A 20905-nucleotide genomic window follows, 5' to 3' on the forward strand; every position below is an offset into this window, starting at 1 on the left:
TTAGAAACCTTTAACCTTTGAAGTACTGAGTTCAACTTCCTATTCAAACATCTCTGTTCTTCCTTTTTGATGCTCAATTGCTTTTTGATTTGCTATCCTTAGGAAGGGATTTAAGAAACAATAGAGAGATGTCTCTTGTAAACAAGCATTCGATGCTTGAGTGTTTCTATGGCAACTGTCTGTTGCTGGGCTCTTTTTTTTTCCTTCTTCGTATAATGAAGTTCATGAACCAGTGGCATGTTTTATACTTTATTCTGTTTTGCATAATTTCTCTCTTTTAGATTGCAAAAGCATGCGGGAGTTTTCTATGACTTTTGCTGTTGATTTACAAAAAGACAAGAAAAGAAGGCAAGAAGCACAATGTTAATTAATAATGTGACGTTAAACACGGTTTTATCTGAATGAATGTAAGGGGTTTAATGTTAAAAAAGAAAATTTTGGAGAAATGAGCTGAGATTTCAGTGGCTGAGTACAACATTTATTCATCCCTAGGTAGGTGGTTTGCAAAAGTGTGCTGTTTAAAATGCCCAGAAGACATTATTCGTGGTTGGACTGAGAGTGAGTCTTAGATCCACCAAATTAATTAGTTCCCACAGTCCCTATAACAACTGGCAGGATGCGCTCAGCAAAATAGCCACATCCAAGCCACAGCTGACTCATAAATAGCTGGCTGCTCCCGTAGCATCGTGCACTGAAGCAACATGCTCTCTTGCTCTCACCCTTGTCCAAAGGGTGGAAACCACCTCTGTGCTGGGGGAACAGCCAGCTCAGCACAGGGCATGAGGACCGCTGGGGGGACACTGCCCTGAGCTCCCCTGGCTTGGCACTGGAGTCAGCCAGGTCTCTGTTTCTGAGACCTCCTGCTCTGGGTTTCGTGGGTTCAGCCTGAATCCTTTGGGGCCACAGTTATTTTGGGTAGCGTGTGCACCCCACAGCCACATTTGCAAACTGGATGGCTTTTTGTCAGAAGGACCAGTGGTCACTGGAAAAAAGCCCCCCCCCTGCAGCTGAAGTGACCACAAAAGAGAGCAGGATGTCAATCAGTGATAACCTTTATGAAGTCAGGTGAGTTTAAACTGATAAGTTTGTAAGGGTTATCATTGTGAAGAGTGACAAATAAAGGAAGTATAAGTCCCACCTGATTTCTCCAAGACAGAAGCTTTTTTATTAATAATAATAATATTAAATATAGATCTCATTCATACAGTGTATGAGTAGGATCGTAATTTAGACATTTGTCCACAAGGACCAATTTTTTAAAAAAACTGATTTTTCTTGTGTTATACCCAGATAGTTTAGTAATGTCTGCTCTTTTCCAATATTTGATAAACGCTTGATGTTTTAAGCTTAAATATTAGATGCTTGTATACTAATGTGTTGTTGTAGTAAAGTGAAATTTCCTTGATATATATTTATTAAAATGACCAAAATTCATTTTAATTTTACATCTCCAATGGCTACTGGATCCTTTCCCCCATGCTCCCCTCCCTCACCAAAGAAAATGCCGTTTAATCAAACTGCTCACTGCTGAAGAGGTTACATGGCAGTTTACTGTGCCCCTCAAGCTGGGTCCATGAGGGAGCTCAGCCTTCTTGGGGTTTCAGGAGCTTTTAGGACAGTCTGAAGGTGCACTGAGAAGCAACAGATTCTCTGCAGACTTGCACATTCAGCCAAGGAAAACACCTGGCCAAATGCTGCCCAAACCACAAATCACCTAACACTTTTGGGGGGGCTGAAAGCTTTCTGACCCTAAGGGGCTCCTTGGTCTTCAAGAACAAGCCTGCACACATAAGCTGTCGCAGAGGCTTCTCAGTTGAATTTGCACGAACTACAGTGATGGATCGGCAGAACTCTGTCTAGTCTGGCCTCTCTAATGGCTTCTTTAGTTCCAGGGACATGTAGAAATTAACCTGTTACAGCTCTGGCTGGACAATCTTATTGTCATAAGGGTCTGTAAGGGATGAAATGTCATCTGATGAAGGTTGGCCTGTGGATAAGTGGTCTTTGTCTGGACCCTACCTCACAAAATAATAGCAAATACTGATGGTATATGTATTGGACTCAGGAGTCCAGTGAGTTGCCTTGTTTGCCTCAGAAGAGACATAGGTATTTCATGTTAGAAAAGGGAGTTGGGAAGACCCTTGTCCAATTGCCAGAAATGCAGTAGACCTTGATAGGATTTCCAGCCTGGGCTGGGCTGAATGGATTTCCTGGTTTAAATTTGGGTTGATTTATGACATGTGAAGACTGTAAAACTGATAGGCCTTTTCCCCACTGCACACTCCAGTACTAAGGACATTTTGCTAGTATCACAGATTTTCAAGAAATAGGTCTTTTACAAGATTATACTAGTGTCTTTCATCTGAGTCCCACACATAGCTGCTAAATGAATGTTCCTGAACTTGATCCTGGCCTACCTGCCAGGAAGAACTGGACAGAAAGCTTCTTTTTAGGGAGATTGCTTTACTCTCTATCATGACACTCTGGTTTTAGAGTGTAAGACTATAAAGTGTTTGCCTTTCAGCACATGGCAAACAGCAACAGAAAAAGATGTTTCTGTTGTCACATCTATTTTACTGTTGCTAGGAACAGAAGTGTTATCTTCAGAATCCAGGTAATACATTTCTCTTGAAAACGCACAGTTCATTTGAGTTGAAAAAATTGTGTTCCTTTTTCAAAGCACATGGCATAATATCATTGTGCTTCATACGTACTCACTGTTTTTGGTAAAATTTTACTATTTTTACTGTATTAGCTAATCTGTTGAAACAGCTTAACATGGTTACTTAAGCATCCCCAGCACTCAGACAGCCTCAGCTGGCACCGATGTGCAGTGCCAGCATAGCAGCTGGTTCCAGAGAGAAAACAGACACAGGCTGAGCCGCAGAAATGAAGTGCTTCTTTCAGTCCTGAAGGTGTTACCCCCCAAAGCAAAATTGTGGTAGAGACTTTTTTCACATTTCGTCTCTCTGTGCACTCTCCATCCTCCTTTTGCATCCCTCATCTACCATCTGTCCTTTCACTGTTGACCGTGACACACTGCCAGGATGGTTTGGTGGATGTCACCTCCTTTGGGGTTTGTGCAGGAGTAGCAGGGAGTTGGTTCAGAGCCACCGCATGAGCTAAAATTTAAACAAACTAACCAGGGTGCAGTGTATCGCAGCTGCTTCATGGCCCCTCTGGAGGCTCATGCCAGTTGTGACACCCCCACCACCCAAATGGCTTTTCCAGCTGCTGTGGTAGTGATCTGGTGATTAGAGGGCTATGGCTGAAGTACAGATGTGAAGGTGATTTCTAGCCTGGATTTGACTTGTGTCCTTTCATTGCCTTCTTGAGCTAAAGGCGTAGTAAGAGGTATAGCAAATGCAATTGCTGCTTACTCATGCCAGGAATCTTGATGTAGGAAGTTTCTTGAGTTTTATCACGAAAAAAAAGCCAGTCAGTCACGTCAGGGAAAGGTTTAAACTGCTGTGGGGTATAGGATTTCATCTGGTGTTTTATTCAGTGAATATAACCCTGGTGTGGAAGCCTCCCAGAGGGACCTGACCTTTTCATTGTCCATCCCTTGCTTTGTAACCTCGAAGAAAGGGGCTGCCCTTGCTTTCTGGAGGTCACCATTTGGGCTTCTCAGTACTGGTATGAGTTTTTCCACAGCTGCACAAAGCACCCCAGAGGCTTTTCCTGGCAGGGTGTGCAGAGCCTGCTAAGCGATCGTAGCCAGGAAAGCGTTGCAAAGGATCCTGCTGGAAATGTTAGGAGATGCGAATCTTCCACAAGGCATCCCATGTAACAGCCAAGCCGCTCAGTCATGACTACTTGGAATACACAGTAATTTCCTGTGTTTTTTCAATCTCACTTAAACTTCTCTGACAGATGGGGAAAGATGACTAAACCAAGGGAGTTTACAAAAGTTCGTCTTGTGGTGTTTGCAAACTGTCTCTGTGAGGTCCATTTTCTCTAATGTAAACACAGCCGTGGCCGGGTGCCGAGTGCCTTCCCAGCAGTTAATCCTGCTCAGTTTAAGGCTGCTAATACAAGGTGTGCCCAGCCAGCCAGGTCCACACTGAGGGGCTGAATATGAACCAGCCCAGGGCTAAGGAGTGTTAGGGTGAGACCTTCACTCTCTAGGCTCTACACAGAGAGCATAAAGTGAAGACCAAATTTTCTATTACTGGTTACAAGCTTTCCAAGAGGTCTTGGGTCAGGTGTAGAAGGTTAGATTAAACTCCAGGGGAGTAATCATGTGAAAGCTGTTGCCTTTGGGGCTGTCATTGGCTTGTTGTTGCTCTCCCTAGTCTTTAAGTCAGAGCAAGGAACAGAGTGCACCTTGGGGAAAGTGAGGTTTTGGTTTCTTGGCTTCGCAGAAGTGGTGCAGACTGCAAGATATGCAAAGCTTTTTCACCAGATCCAGGTAGGCAAGCATGTTAACTTCTTTTAATCTCTGTGCTCAAGTTACCCCTTTGAGGAATGCAAGAAGTGTGAGGAGAAGCCATAAAGGGTAGTCTGTGTACACTCAGAAGTATGCAAGATGAGCAGAAAAACCCAAACACCAACAAAATCCCCAAAGCAGGGATGTACTGAATTTGAAAAGTAATTTAGCTTCCATGGCTAGTAATTCTTCTCGATTAATACAGCATCAGTCTCCAGTTTACTGGAGAGAGCATCTAATCTGTCATACTGGGATTGCAGAAAGGAGATAAATGGTCTGTCTGCTCAAGGTCAGTCCATTTACTGCTACCTCTTGTAGTGGTACTTCCCCTGTGGAATACCCCACCAGACGCATCTTTCTTTATGGTGGTCTGTGTCTGCTCCTGAAACAACTAAAGGCTCTGGCCATTGCAGAGGAGGATGATGGAGTGGCAAGAGTTGGTTGTCGTGTTTCCTCCATGAGATACTGGTGTGTAGCCATCACAGCTGCAAGTCTCCAGCAAGCTCAGAGGGACCCCGCAACATCCCTTCGACCATCCCCTCACTGCCTTATATTCCTAATACAGCATTTTCACTTGTGAACTGTGACTGGGGTCGATGCTCTCTAGCAGTTTTCTGGCTATTATTTCAGAGAATTTTTGCAGCTGAGTGATGGGCAATGGGACCCTTAGCTGGCATGAGATAATGGCGTGCCACTGATTTTTGGAGAAGTTGGGCCTGGTCCTATAAGCCAACCACCTACACCTTTGGTTATTGTTGGTTTAGTCTTTTTCCCTCGCTTCATTTTCTTAATCAGAACAAGTTTCAAATGACAGTCCCTCTCTTCCACCCCATACTGTGTGGGACTGGCTGCTCTGTATTTAACCCTTTAGTTAGGAAAAACCTCTGAGAGTGGGAGTTCAGGTTGAGAAGCAGGTTGTTTTCAATCCAGTTTTATTCTCTAATTCCAAAATAGTTTCTGTCTCTTGGTGTATGTGTAAAATCTGTGCTCTATTCCTTCATCAATCCTAAAAACCCATGTAATTTTTTTTTTCCCACCCATCCATTGCTCTTTCAGAGTGAAATCCTCTGTACTTTGGTCTATGAGTAGGCCCCATGAACCAACCATATGACTGCCATGGGGCCATTTATTCCTTTGAATAAAGTAATGTGGTTTTGGCTCAAAATGCAGTTCTCCTTTGTCTTACAAACCATCAGACAGTGCACATAAATCTAGGTGTTGCCAGCCTTTAAGTTTAATGTAACCCTCTAACTTTCAATGTTGTTTTCCTCAAACTTATCTTCTGTGAGTCTCAACAATTATGGCCAAAGCTCTCTGCATTTTCCCCATTTCTTTTAATATTGTAATTATTATTGTCTTAAAAATAAAGTTTGACTAATTTTTAAACCTTGAGCAGCCTATATTTTACCTGTGTAGGTTGGATATGTATTTTTCTTTCTTCGATCTCTTCCTCTGTGTAGCAGATTGGTTTCTCATTTATCAGCAGACTAACTAGCATAATGACAAATCTCATTTTGTGTTTGCAGTGAGAAGTAAGGTGGATAGTGTTAATGCAATCCTTCATTGAAGAACTGTTCCAACTTCAAAATAACCTGTGTAGTCATCACAGTCATGAAGAAAATCTTAAAATATGAGTAGAGCATAAGCTACTGTCAGATCCATATTCTGCATGCAGGCTGAGACAAGGACTTTCATTGTATCAACTTATTACCCATTGAAAGTGCCCATTTGCTAATTCTGAGGCTTAAAGATGACTGTAATGTCAGCTTTTGAGGTATTTCACTGGTGACCATTATAAATAAGACATTCAGCTAATGAGTTGGTCCCCATTCTCTGTGGTCTTCTGAGCCTCTCAGGCAGCTGGTGGCCCCTAGTAGTACCTTTCCAGCTGCCAAAGATCCTTTTTCCCCTTTAAATATTTCCATGTGCTATCGATATTTCTAGGCTCTAGAAACACAGGGACAAGAGAAATTGTCTCTTAACTGAATATCAACATAAATAATGGAAAGGCAACCAGGCTGATAATTTTATTCTTTTAATTGTGAATATAGGAAACTTTTTTTTAAATTATTATAATTTGGGAACTTAATTTTCATTTAAATAATGCAACCCCAGCATTTTTGGCTGTCGTGAATCTGACACCTATTTACTAAAAATCCTTCATGATCACACAGCACTACCCTGGTGGATGCCAAAATCAGAACCTTGGCGGATCCTCTGAGGTTTATCTGGATGTTTTCCCACACTGCCTCATTTTTCCCTTTTGCTCAGAAGTGCTGAGGAGATGCATGTGGAGGGGGAGGATACCCAAGAGAAAAATGTAAATCATGGCAACCTGGCTGTCAAGAGGGTATCACTTTTTAATTCCTAGCTCATGTTCCCAGCAACAGTGGAGCTGCAATATTAAATTGTTTTATTTTACCTCTCGGCCTGGTTTTAGGTAGCAGAAGAGTCGCAGCCCTGGCCCCCTGAGCACAAAGGTAAGGGACCTTGCAACAGAAAGCCTGCCTGGAGGTTTTGTTCCCCTTTGATAGGTCGGGCTGGCTTTCATTGCAGGAGCAGCTGGAAAGAAATAATTAGCATAACAAAGAGCTATATTATAGTATTGCACTGTGCATGTGGAGCCTTCAGATACCTTCACATGTTCGGTTGCGTGCTACATAAATCTGAATTCCAGGTAGAACTGGAAAAACACAAAAAAAGAAAATAAATAGATTCCCCTAACCTTTAAAGTGAAAACAACTTGAATAGTCTAAGTGCAAATATAGAACCCCTGAATGTTCTGGATGTAGTCATGCTGTAAGTGCCATCATTTGAACCCCGGTGCCAGTGGCTATCAGTGTGGCTGTTTGGAATTTGTGGCCAAGGAGAGCAGTTCTCCCTGGTGTGGATGGAAGGTGCTGAGGGGGATTCAGGGTGAATTCTTCCTAGTGTACGGGAACTGATGGACTCTGGGGCATGCAGGCTTGGGTGATGGCCCAAGTTCCTCAGCCCCCTCTTTCTGCTGCGCCCAGCCCAGAGCTGGTGGGTTACCAAGGCTGTGGGTGCAAGCACTTCATGTTTTGCTCTGTTTTCATTGTTAGCAAATGGCAAAGCCACGCTGTGGGAGCACTGGTGATTTGCACGGATTTAACAAGAGGTTACAAAGCCTGCAGAAAGCTCCTCTACGTGTCCAGATGCCTCCCCTGGGAGCTCCCAGATGTGATACCCTCCACTCATGCCTCACTCACAGCAAAGCTGTCCCATGTGTCTGTCCCTGCCCCATGTCAGAGGCTGGATGGAGCCTGATATGGCCTGTGGTGTTTGCAAAACCTGTGGTCCCTTTCCTGGTTGATGTGAAATAAGCTTACATGCACCATGCCCTCCCAGCTGCCCACTCACTGCAGTGTACCTCTCTCCTCCCTTCCCCCTGCTTCTCTTTTGACTGGTTTTTTTTTTTTTTTTGTTTGTTTTTTTTTTTTGCTGAGGAAAATTACTCATCCTGGGAGCTAGAAGAAATGCAGAGAATGGAGTAAAAAGAGCAAAAATAACTCAGAAAAGGTTTTTCAAAACTGATCCTCCCCTGGGTCCAATGTCTGTCAGACGTTCTTGCAGCATGCAGCTGCATCATGCTGTCAGAAAGAGGAATTTAAAATCTAACCTGCATATGCAACTCTTTCTCTTGCTCCCTTGTATTGAGAGTCCCTGGCAGGGCAGGAGAGTAAATCCCAGCTTAGGAGGGTGGCTCTGTCAGCCCTGCAGGCAGCCTGTATTGCAGCAGTATTGTATTGTAAGCACTGTCATCCATGGTGGTGATTTCTGTAAAACCTGAATATACTTCACCCAGATATTTGTGTTTGGCACAACCTCATCAAGCAAGGAGATGTAAGTTGAGCAAAGAGCATGGAAGACCCTAGGACTCCATCCTGGTTGTGCATGAGATAGGGAGGCTGCTGTGCCTCCAACAGAGGTAATTTGAGGGAAGAGCTGAAGGTAGGCTTTGAGGAAGGACAAAACCAGGGCATTGCAGTAGCACTTATGGTTCTTAAATGGTTGTGGTAGTTTTAGGAAGTCATAACTTTTAAGCAGTTACTAAAAACACAGCATTCTTTAGGCTTTATGCTTCTGATAATTATAATAAAATTTATCAGAGAAAAAAATTTGTCAAAACTAATGAGACTTTTTACATTTAAAACACACTGACATTGTGTTGTGCTTTTCTTCACAAGTAATGTCTAAAATGAGAGTTGTAGTTGAAAGAGATTTGTGAGGAAAAATTACACAGATCTATTCTTTTGTTTACTTTGTGCACTTGACAGCCCTGAACACAGTCAGGTTCTCCTCTTTGCCTGTACGGTCTGTCAGTCAGTTTTCTGACATTTGTTTGAGCCTTTCATATAGCAGCAGAGAAGACAGAACTGGTTTTTATAAGGAAAGTATGTCTGTGGAAACACAACGGGTGCCGATGGATTCGGTGGTAGGGAGTGTCATTGGGTGATGCTTTATATTCATTCATTTCAGGGAAAAAAAAATTCACAGACTGGTGTTTTGGTTTTTTGTTTGTGTGGTTGGTTTTTTTAAACAGCAGACAATGCTTCTTTGCAGCCTGAGAGTGTGAAACACCACACATAGGCATAGATGAAATTGTAAAAAGCAAGAGTTGAAAATGCAAGAATCTCATCTAAGCTGCTGGTAGGTTTGGGAGCATGGGGCAGTGCCAGCCCACGGAGCTTTAGTCTGGCCCTCATGGTGCACAGCCACAGACCCTGGGACAGTCTTCTTTGTGCATAATAAACACAGTGTGTCCCAAGCATGAAAAATCTCTTCTCTAGGATCTTCAGTAGCACTTACTCTGAGTCTTGTAGAGGCACATCAGGTCTGTTCTCTCTCAGCCTGTTTCTAGCACTTCAGAAACTGGGTTGTTCCTTTCTATAACAACCATGTAGCTTCATCAGCCTCATCCATCTACAGTGTCCATTTCCTACGACTCACACTGGAAAAACAGGCTCTATGACTTCTCTCATGCTAATTTCACTCTTTCATAAGAATTGTGGTCAATTTAAGCAAAGCATGCCTGACTGAGCAAAGGATGGGCATGTAATTGCTCTGGTACACCTCCAGTGGTATCAGTAACCTGGCACAGAGGCAGACCCTTTGGGCAAGGCTTGTCAGAGGAGTTGTGCTGGGCCACATACCATACCAGGACACCCATGTAGTTGTTATTTCCTTCTCTTCACAGAGATCAACTGAAGAAACAGAAATCAAGCAGGATTGAAAAGTTTTTGAGGTCAGTGAGAGCAGTTGGCTGCAGTGCTTTAAACCCTTGATACTTGCCAGACCCACTGTACTTCCTTCAGGCCAATACCGCAGAGGTCTGTAAGACATCAAAAACCTTCCTTGAGAAATGAGAGAAGATTAGAAAGACCAGAGAGTTCTGTGTATGGACTTTTGGTAGATATATCTGTATGCAACTTCTCAGACCTTCAAGGACTGGCAAATATTTGAAACCGTTTGGTGACAACCAACTTGTACATTATGGAGGACTTCCACGCCAGCCCTGCATGTGGCTAAGTGGTGTTCTCTGACTGTCTGTTTGTCCTTGCATTTGTTCTGGGATTGGACTTACATGGGATGTGCAGATTCTGCTTGAAAGTTCTGTTCCTATTTGAGTGAGACTTATTGGGGAAGAAACAGATGCCTTATGGCTCTCATATGATTGTCTGGAGAAGAGCTGCAGTCTTGCTAAGGCTCCCAGAAGTGTGTCTACACAACATCCAAAGGTGGCTGCTCTGACAGGATGATGCATCTTTGGCACAGTCCTCTGCTGCCAGTGACCCTATGGGTCAGCCCTCCTGCCCCTGCTCTGCTCCTCCTGAAGTCTCTCTGTTGGCTGTTAATGGACATCTCCCCTGCCTTTGAGCCTGGGAAACTGGAGGAGATTTGTGGTGTCTGAACTACAGCCTTAATACTTTTTGTTTTTTTGCTTTGCATCAACGCTGCTTTAACTCACATTCTTTCAGATTCTACATCGTTGGACAAGAACTGCTGCCAGACCTTCTGCTTTGAAGCAGAGGAGAAATACCTCCAAAATTTCCCTACTCAGTGCCAGAATATGGAGGAAGTCTGCCACAGTGCATGCCCTGATCTTGCTTTGGGGGAATCACTTAGAGCTGTTCCTGTTTTGACAGAGCTCATTTACCTCTCCCTGACTGCTGTAATCTCTTAAGAGTGCAATTCAGGTTGTTAATGAGAGTACCTTCATAAAGAATTTCCATATGCAAATTCCCAGTCTGAACTTTACTACAACAAAGTCTGTGTTGTTAGAATATATTTCTCTGCACCCACAATCATCGTCTTTTATTCTCTGAGCACCATACTCTCCGCTACCTGCTCCGAGCTGCTTTCCGCAAGCTGGAAGTTGTGAGCGTGAGTCTAATTTCACCCTCCAGTAAGCAGGGAATTCAGAAAATATAGAAGTGCTGGGATCAACACCAGGCATTCGCATTTGTGATGGCTCTCGGAGTTAAAGCTGCGTGTGAAGGTGCTACACTGTCATTTTTCTCTGAATGGGAACCTGAAACCTCTCCGAAGCTGACTGCCCGCAGGCAGCGGCAGTCTCTGTTTGGTGTGCCGGAGGGAGGCTGGGCGTAACTTGTCCCAGGACACGCACATGTGTGCACACATTCACCGGGCTGTTTCCTGGAGCCCTGGCCTTGTTCTGTCTTGTCTCTGGGCTCTTTAAAGCAAGGGTCATTAGGACTGTTCGCTCTGGCATTTTTTCATCCTACATCCTTCTCTGTATTAGACAATGTCTACCTTACAGTGTTTGATCCTGATCCAGTAGAAAATATTCCATTAACATGACTTGAAGAGAGGAACATATTTTTCCCAGCCTCGGTCTGCTGAAGTTAGTGGCAGCGTGCTGCTTTGTGCATTACGACTGAATCAAATTTCCTTTCATCGGCACCAGCTGCAGCACTTTATGCCTAAACCCAGGATGCAGAGTAAAAAACCTAGAGATCTAAGTCAAGAGCAGGAACTGACCTAAAGCCATCATGCAGCCTCGGGTCGATTCTGCATCTATCTACTGCCATACTAAGCTGTCAAAGACAATTATCTCAAAAAAGCCTTTCTTGTATTTTTACATCTCATTAATTGGTTGGTCCTGCTTTCTGTCAGGCTGGCACCTCATGAAGAGTCAAAAGTGGGAGCAGGAAATGACATGATGAGTCAAACAACAGAAATTCAATGTCATCTAGTCTAAGAAAGACTAGATTGGTTAAATGAAGGTTGAAGAGGGCATAGCATACATGGAAGTGTGCTATTTACTCTCTGCTGATCTTGATCATGGGAAATGAAACCAGAAAAACAGATGTGAGTTTATGAAGTGACATAAGGGTGGAAAACAGCAACACAAAGACACCAGTGGGAAAGAGGACTATTTAAGATGGCTTTTGGCTATAGAATGGAGCAAGGTGAAATTATATATCAAGTACATATCAGCAAGATCTGCTTAAGTGTGGAATAGCCTTGAGAAAGAAACTGGGAGAGCCTTTGCTTGAGCCACTCAGAACTAGCCTGAACAAGGTGCTGGGAGAGAGACACGACAGAGAACAACTCTGCAACTGCCATAGGGCTGGAATGACCTAATAGATCTTTCCCATCTTTAATCTCTGTGATCCTACAGTTAATCATCACATATTTATTGTGAAATCTCTCCTCAGACCATTTGTTAAGCCTCTGTCTAACCAGTGAAATGTTAACCTCTCTAGAAAAGGACAAACACAGGAGTTTTCATCCAAAATTACACCTGCCAGTGGGCTTGGAGCCATGATTTTGCAGGCAGAAATTTGGATCTGGGTCCAGATTTTGTGTCTCTACAATGGGCAGATGTCAAACACAGCTTCTCTGTTTCTGCCTTGTGCTACTGTAGAAGCTGCTGCCAAGAAATATAGATAGTTAATCAGAGACAGGTTCTTTTCCAGAGCAGTGACAGTGACTGGCAATTGCAAAGAGCTTTGGACCTTTGGATGCAAGGATCAGCATGGAGGTTGTTTTTTCCTTACACTATTTTTCCCTTGCATCCTCCCCCACCATTTCTTTACAAGTGCAGAGGATTGGACTTGGGTGCAATGGGCTACCAGAAAAGAATCCAGACTATTCGGAGCTACAGGAATGCTACTTCTGATTTGTTACCTGCAAAGCACTGAGGAGGCAGGGGCAGCTGTGGTCCAGAAATCTGGTTTTGTCACTCTGAAAGATGGTTATGGATCTGTTAGCAACCCCCTGGTACTGTGTAGGATCATACAGCAATTACTTCTGCAATTTCTTCTACATCACCCTGCTCATTTTAGACTTGTAGAATATCCTAGAAATAAGTTTGAGTTTTGGGCTGATAGGTTCCCAAGCAATGAACTGTCAGATGAGCTGTGGCCTGTTGCTCTTCCTCAGCTGTGGAGCAGGTGCAAAGAAAAGCAAATGGCACTGGTGTTCTCGCTCTTGATCAAAGGCTCATTGCTGGATGTTGCCTGTAAATTGGAGAATGTGATGATGGCAGAAGGGCCACCAACAGTGGACTGGTAGGATATAGGGAGGAAAGAGAAATGTGCTGTAACTGGGTTATGAATTGAATATTTCTCTGAAATTTGCTGCCCTCCTTCTCTGACTCATGGACAAGTAATTTCTCATTAAAGTTTCCATTTCCCTCCTTTATTTTGCCACCAGTTTCACACTACTCTTCATTTGTTTTTCTTTAATCTGGTCTTCTCCCTGATAGTGCTTTTCCATACAAATGGACTAGTCCCTATGCAGCCACAGAAGCAAAGAGGCCTGCCCTGTTAACTTAACCAAAACTTTCTGAACTTCTTTATTAATAATTCCCTTTTCCTTGTCACACTACCAGAGGGTCCTGACAAACAAATTGGGTCATTCTGACTTCCCTTACAAATTTTGTGTTCCATGTTTACTACATGCAGCACAGATAAAAAAGCCAAGTTTTTGCATAAAAGTTTATATATTGTGCTTTCCTCAATGGACATGACAGGATATGGTTCAAGAATGTACTAATGTCTTGATGTTTTTTTGCATCCGGCTTATGAAAGTTAGTAATATGAGCAGTTCCTGGGTATGAATAGATGAACTTCTCATAGGTTTTTTCACTGTGTCAAGCATGGGAAGCAGGTGAAGCTGGAGGAACTGGAGGGAAGCAGTTTTGGTTATAAAGACTGTCATTCTGAGTTCAGATGGTCTTGTTTTCACCCAGAACTTCATGATCTGAAGTTTGCAAGTGAGTTTGGTATGTGGGTTCATTTTTCTCCCCAATGTTGCTTTTTTGGGTGTAAAGGCAAGGCTTGAAGGAGCTGAGGCAGCTGTGTCTTGGGAGACAGTGCAATGCTGGTAATACTGTTCACCCTCCTCAGCCCCTGACTCATTGCTGGTGGCTCCAGGAGGAAGAAGCAGCAGTTGGTTATCCATGAACTGTTTCAGGTGAGGTACTGCATATCATTCTGCAGCTTCTGCAGATCATCTGATAAAAGGCTAGAAAGCAGCTCTGCAAATAAAAAAGAAAGAAAAAAAAGTAAGAGCTTTGTCTTACCCAGCCTTAATGATAGCCTAGAACTGGAGAGGTCAGACGACCCATAAAAAAACCACAATTCAGTTATGCCTGGGAATAGAGTAAACTAAGATCAGCAATAAAGCAGCTTTTATACAAGTTGGGAAGATGCTGTAACATGCCAGGGTATTTTGCTAGTAGTGTCTTTTAGGGCTGTGTTATGGCAAGTTAAATTTTGCATGGGCTGTGGCCAGAGATGATCTTCCTTTTGCATTTCTTCTTTTTCCATTAATAAATTTTCTGCTGCATTCAGCCACAGAGTTTATGTGCTTGCCTGGCATTCTTAAGCAGTGGAATTGGAAGTCAGGCTAAAGGACTCCTAGGTAGAATAGGGCAGAGGAATGCATTAGCATAGTAGTGCTGTATTTGCCAACAGATACACTGATTAGAAAAAGCTATGAGCTAAAAGCCACCCAATATTTTGTACTGGCTTTCTTAGTGGCCCCCAAAAGAGATGCCTTTATACTATCTTTCCAATTATGATGCATCTTACTGATCTGTGCCATTCCTGATTTTTTTTCACGATCCTTCTTTTCAATGTACTTTTCTTGTAATGCTTCAGGAAATATCCTGTCTTACTTGAGAATGCTGTCTCTGGGCAGGAGGAAGGTATAGCTTTCCCCTTGCACGCAACTAACTTCCAAACCTGCACATTCAACTTCATGATGAGTGCATGTTGAAGTAGGGCTCTGTGTCCAGGGCAATCCTCAGATAGTGGCCCAATTCATTAGGGAGAACCAGGAGCACCAGGTCTGGACTGCAGTGTCAGAGCAACTCTGTTCTCTTCTTGTCCTCTCTTTCTCTTCTGTCTCCCCTGTGGTTGGTCCAGTTTATGATCATGGTGGGTTGACCATGACCAGCTGCCAGATGTCCACCCAGCCATCCTCTCACTCCCCCTCCTCAACAGGTCAGGGAGAGAAAATAAGATGAGGAAAAGCTCCTGAGTCAAGATAGAGAGAGGGGTATCACTTACTAGTTACTGTTACAGGCAATTGGGAACAACTAATTTCTAATCTATTGAAATAAATTGGATAGTGAGAGAAAACCCCCCCCGACAAAGCAGCACCTTCACTCCCTCCTTTTTCTCAGGCACAACTTCATTCCCAGCTTGTTTACCTCTTCCTCCCTCCCCCACCAGATGATGCAGGAGGTGGGAAATGGAGGTTATGGTCAGTCCATAACAGCTGCTTGTGACACTCCTTCCTCCTCATGCTGTTTCCCTGCTCCAGTGTGGGTTTTCTCTGTGACCTGCAGTCCTGCATGGGTATCTCCACGGAGGAATCTCTGCTTCAGAACTTGCAGCATCTCCTCCTCAGACCTGAGTGTCTGCAGGGCACCTTATAATTTTCCTCACATGCTTTCCCTGAGGTGCCACCAGTTTGGCCGTGTAGCTCATCTGTGCCCTGGAATGGGTCCACTGGAGCCTGATGGAACCATCTGTGTCTGGCATGGGGTGCCCCAGCCTCTCCTCACAGAGGAAGACCCTGCAACCCCCCTGTCAGCACCTTGCCACTGATACCCAGTGAGGTGACTTTTACTACCATGATCAGAAAGTCCCTTCTGAGGGCTAAAGTCCAGCTGTGGCTCTCTGTAACCCAGTGGTGACGTGTTGTGGATGCCTGGGGGTGTCTGCTGCTGCCTGCAGTGGGTGCTGCCAAGGGAGCTGTGGTCGGAGACACCAAGCATGCCATGTGAGCATGTGCCAGGGCAGACACTGCCAGCCAGGCTTGTGGCAGATGCAGCCAGAGGTATGGTGACAGGTGCCTATGGAGGAGGGAGAAGGATGTTTAAGGGGACCTTTGTTACCTCTGTGCATGGCCAGGGCCAGAAATTTTCCTTCTGAAGTCACACCTTGCCACCAAGTCAATCCCTCTCTAGCAATCACTGCTGGTGAAGTGTTGCCCACGGTGTTGCATCCCAGGGAATGTGACATTCAAGTGGGGATTTCTCAGAGCTGAGAGGAAGGAGGGGAGGGTCTTTTTTCCCCTTGGGTTGAAGAGATGGCAGCAAGAGACAAGCTCTTGAATAGGAGAAGCATTTCAGGGAAAAGCAGGGAGGAGGCATGTGCGGCTGGAGGAAGGCTGGGACTGAGGCATTTTGGATTTCCTGAAGCTGTGGGATGTGGGAAGCGCTGTGGGTGACAGACTTGGACGGAGGTGAGGAAACGGCCCAGCACGGGGTAGGCACCAGCCCAAGGATGAGTGTCGGCCGCCCTGCTCTGGGAAGGGGCCCTCCTGGGCAGCCACGGGCAAGGTGTGCCTCAGCTACCAGAGCCGGGCTCTGCTGGCTCTGCGGGGGTGGTTCCACCATTCCCACACGGCAGGGCCCAGGCAGCCTCCCAGCCCCTTTGCAGCCCAGTGCAGCCTGGCCGCAGGGCCGGGGCCTCCCAGCCTCCTGCCAGAGCCTGTGTGCACACCTGGGCAATGCTGCTTTCCCAGCTGCAGGAGCCAAAAGCACTAACTAACTGCTCACCAACGTGTCTTCTGGCTGTGTTTTATGTAAGAAACACAGAGCTTTAGCTTTTTTCCTTTCTAATCAAGGATTCATCAAGACAGCTGCAGTTGAGGATGGTATAAAGTTACATGCTAACATGGGCTGATGTTGAAGTTTTGCAGATGGTTGTGTTTTGTAACAGATACCGACACGAACCAAACTCTCAGTTCCAAATACCTCCCAGCTTTTAGATCTGGATCCTGTCTGTTCAGAACACTTCTACTTAATCATTAGTAAACTAGAATATTAAAAATGGCATCAAAGTGTGGCCATGAGCTAGAGATTTTGTTGGTGTGGTTTAACCTTTGCAGTTTCAGAGCCAAAGCTTTGCATAAAGGAGAAATTCTAGGGTAAACGTAAATAACACACACGTCTGGAGGATTAGCTGTCTCTTGTCCAGAAATGCCACACCTTGTAATTAAAGAAGAGGCTGTTAGTATGCGACATAGGAATGCAGAGGGTGTGGACCATCTCAGATTTACAGGCTATCAAGTTTATGAAAGAGACTAAATGCTGTTTGGTGTTGCAAAGGTGGTAAGACCTTTGTTCAGCATTGCCCCCAAAACCTGGCAAGCCTCTGGTGGGAAAACACTTTGCAAGTAAGATCTTGCTAGAAAAAAGGAAAAATTCAGTAGGGAAACTCCAGCAGCTTCTGAAATGACTGCTTTTCTTCATGCACTGCAACAGGATAATGATGTATAGGCTGAATGTCAATGTGTGTGTGCAAATTGCCTACTGTGAACTGGAAAGTATGACTGAGTATTTTAATTATGACTTTACAAGTATCCATTAAAATAAAAGTACGTGATTGAACTTTAGTGCCAAAATAAGTGCAACAAAAGCATTTCAGTATGTGAAAAACAGTATCTGTGATGAAGATCTGAATGCAAGCACAGGGCTAAGGAAATAATTTTGGTCGTGTCCTTTCCAGTGAGTTGCTATACCTCAGGATATTTATAGCTTTATAGAATAATGAATATTAACACTTGTCATGTCACATCCAAAGTGTCATGTTAAAAAAGGGATTTGAACTCTAGAGATTAGTGCAGTGAAAACTATGACAACACTTTGCTCTATGGAAGAAAGGCTTTGAGTTAACCATAAGAGACTCAAATGGAAAGGTTTTTTGTTGTGGTTTGTTTTTTGTTTGATTGTTTGTTTGTTTGTTTGATTGATTGGTTGGTTGGTTGGTTTTTATTTTTCCAGACCACCATGGTGACTCTGTGCTTTCCACCATTATGTCTACATCTCAGATGTGGTAAGACTGCCTCTAAGACTCTTCTACAGGTCTACAGGTTGTAACATCTGTCATTAAATCTGGAAAGTTTTATAACAGGTTTGTTTTTTATAACTGGGCTAGAGGAGAGAATCAAATGCATTAACAGAGTACCAGGAAATAATCAGAGACCTTCTTTTGCACAGCTGTGTTCACTAGAAGTTTGCATCGGGTCTCCTGCAATGAAGGCAAACTGAAGAAAGTTGATTGCCTGATATTTATGCCTGGTGGATGTGCTGTCTTTTTCATTCCTGCATGGGTGAAAATTCCACTTTTCTGAGAGAATCTCAGAAATCCCCTTCTCTCAAGGCAATTAGACTTTTAATGGGATAAAGAAATGTTAGCTATAGTGCTCTGAGTTAAGGGGCAAGCAGCTGATAGATAGCTAGAGACTGGAGGGCACCATTATAATTCAAAGCTTGACCTCCAGTTGGACGGTGTTTCCCTTCCACACTGGGACTGGATTTGGTGGTGTCATTACAGACATACCATTGTGAGGCCAGATTTTGCCCAGCTGCTACACGGGCACAAAGAGCTGAGAAAGCTGCAGGGAGCCTCTTAGTTGTGTGTTCCTGGACAGCGGCCAACCTACCATCAAAGGTTGCTCATTCCTTGAAAAAGCACAGGACTTGTTCCATCCCCCAGCAATGCCATGACTGAAAGGTATTTCAAGAGAGTTGGGAAGGGTATTTCTGATGTCCCAGTTTGTGGGACAGTGTATTATTCAAGGTGGTCTGGAAAGGGAAATCTGCAGTGACAGAGAAGATAAGCGATGTATGGGAGGGTGTGGAAAACCATCTCTCAGAGACAAGCTGTAAGGCATGATAGAGCTTTTAATGAGTGAGCTGTCATCAAACGTGTAGTAATCTTAAGCAGTGTGTTTCAGTATGGCTTTGATTTTTACGTGCATTTGCAAAAACTCCCAAAACTCATCTATAAGCTGGCCTGCCTCTGACCAGCACAATTCTTTGTTTGTGTGTGCAAGTTTGCAGCAAATACACTCTAATTCTTATGTAAAAATTCCATGGGAAAATCCAGGAATGACTGCATAACTGATTTGGTATGGCACTGGGCTTTAATTGTTTTCAGATTTCAGTTCGCAAGGCCAAGAAACCAGAACCCTAAATAATGTTTCATTTCTATCCCTTTGCAAACTGAGTCTCTGTGGAATGCACAACTGTAGCACTCAGCCCTGTATATAGAAAAGCACTTCCAGTGTCCTGCAGATGTCTGCTCAGTAGCTTCCATATGGCAAATTACTTGTTATTGGACCAGACTCCACTCATGCTTGTGTAATTCTGTTGCAGTTGGCGAGGAGCTGAGGCAATCACAGCTCGATCTGGCCCGTTGGGTCAAATAAACTCTCTGCATACTCGAGTAGGGGTTTCAAGTTGAATAATGTTGCTGGAATAATTTCCATCCCTCATTCAGGCTGGTGCAGCCCCCGCCTTCCAGAGCACTTGAAAGGATTATGGGTTTGGTAATAGGTTAAGGGTTTTCTCCTACCTGGTGCTGGACTAGGATGGAAACTCTTGAATATTCCTGGCACCAGAGAAGCCTTTATTGGCCCAATGCAATAAACTGGTGGTCTTAGTGAGGCAAAGGACCAGATAATTATAGAAACAGAATCTTCCTCCAGAAACTGTTCTCCCTGTCAAGGCTGAAATATTTTGGCAGGAGCAGCTTCCTCAGTGTCTCTCAAGCTCTGTATTTTTTGTGGCTTAAGAGAACACTGCATTCACTCAGGCTTTTGGGCCACCTAACTCCATTTTGTTTTACATTTATAATATTTTCCATGTTGGTTTTTTTGTGAGACTTCAGTGTGTATTTCTGCAATCAAGACCAAAATTTTAATTTAAACTCTGCAACCCAGTTTTGTCAGTACTGGTGTCTGTGCAGCCTGGCTCCATGTCCACTTGGTTTTATGCTGGTGGCACTAAGATATGAGGAGGATATGTTTTGTGATAGTACTGAGTGATGGCTGGAAATTGTTTTTTACTCTCCAAATCTCATTTTGAGGTATTTTTTATGTAAATGTGCTGGCTTCAGGTGAGTTGCACCTGCCTGGTTCAGGTCAGGCTTAACTTAACAAATTCAAGCTCATGAAAGTCCACCTGAGGATACCCTAAGCTTTGAAGATCCTTCTTATTTAATCAAAAACTTTGAAATAATTCAAAGTTTTGTCCATTTAAAAAACCTGAATTTGACCTGAAGTGTTTAGATAGGTGCTGCAGTTAAAGAAGAGTTCAAGCAAGGCGTTAGGACACTGGATAGATGAAGAAGAAATTCAGTGATCGTCACTTGTCCACTTTTGCAATATGGCAGTGGGCAACATAAATAGGAAGGTTCGTTCTTTTGGCTACCTTGTTTTGGTTTGCAGTTTGCAAATTATATTTGTAGCTCAGCTAATTTGCAAATGGCAGGAAACTCCAGTCTAGTTATGAAGAGACACTCGCCATCTGCAGTCTAGCAATACTTGCCAACTATATGTTTAGGACACAGCAGTCTAGGCAACAGTGGTATCATCTGCCCCTAATATATCTATTTCTCAGTTTATGGTGTTGTAAGCATGTCAACAGAGCAACCCTCAAACGTGGCACATTTTGAAACAAGTAAATTATAGCACTAATCTAATGCCTGATTTTGTTTTTCTGACCTACTTAATTAAAAAAGTGTCTAAAAATGGAAATGCTGTTCAGCTTAACGCGAAGACAGAACTGGCTTTTTTTTTTCTCCCAACATCTGTGTCCAGAAAGGAAGAAAAATCCTGTTTTGACTGGCCTTCCTCCACCAGTCTTTTTTTTTTTCTTGTGTAAAGCAAAGTAAGTTACATAAACATTCCACCTCTTTCCATAAATTGGCTGCAGTTTCTGAACAATAGAGTTACTGTGAAGAGAAGAAAACCACAGACACACCCCACAACTGTTGGTCACACAGCCAAAGAGAACTAAAGACGCATTCTTTGAAAGTACCAAAAAGGAAATCCATGGTCTTAAGGCAAGACCTTTTATGTTATGTTTGGAAATGTTTCTCATTTCTCTCTTTCGTCCCCCACCCCCGCTTCTTCTTTAGCTTTTTTCCTTCAACATGTTTGAGGGAGTGAAATGACTCTAGA

The sequence above is a fragment of the Manacus candei genome, unplaced genomic scaffold (assembly GCF_025592945.1).
Source record: "Manacus candei isolate 608988 ecotype Guabito, Panama unplaced genomic scaffold, ASM2559294v1 h1tg000017l, whole genome shotgun sequence".
Lineage (NCBI taxonomy): Eukaryota > Metazoa > Chordata > Aves > Passeriformes > Pipridae > Manacus > Manacus candei.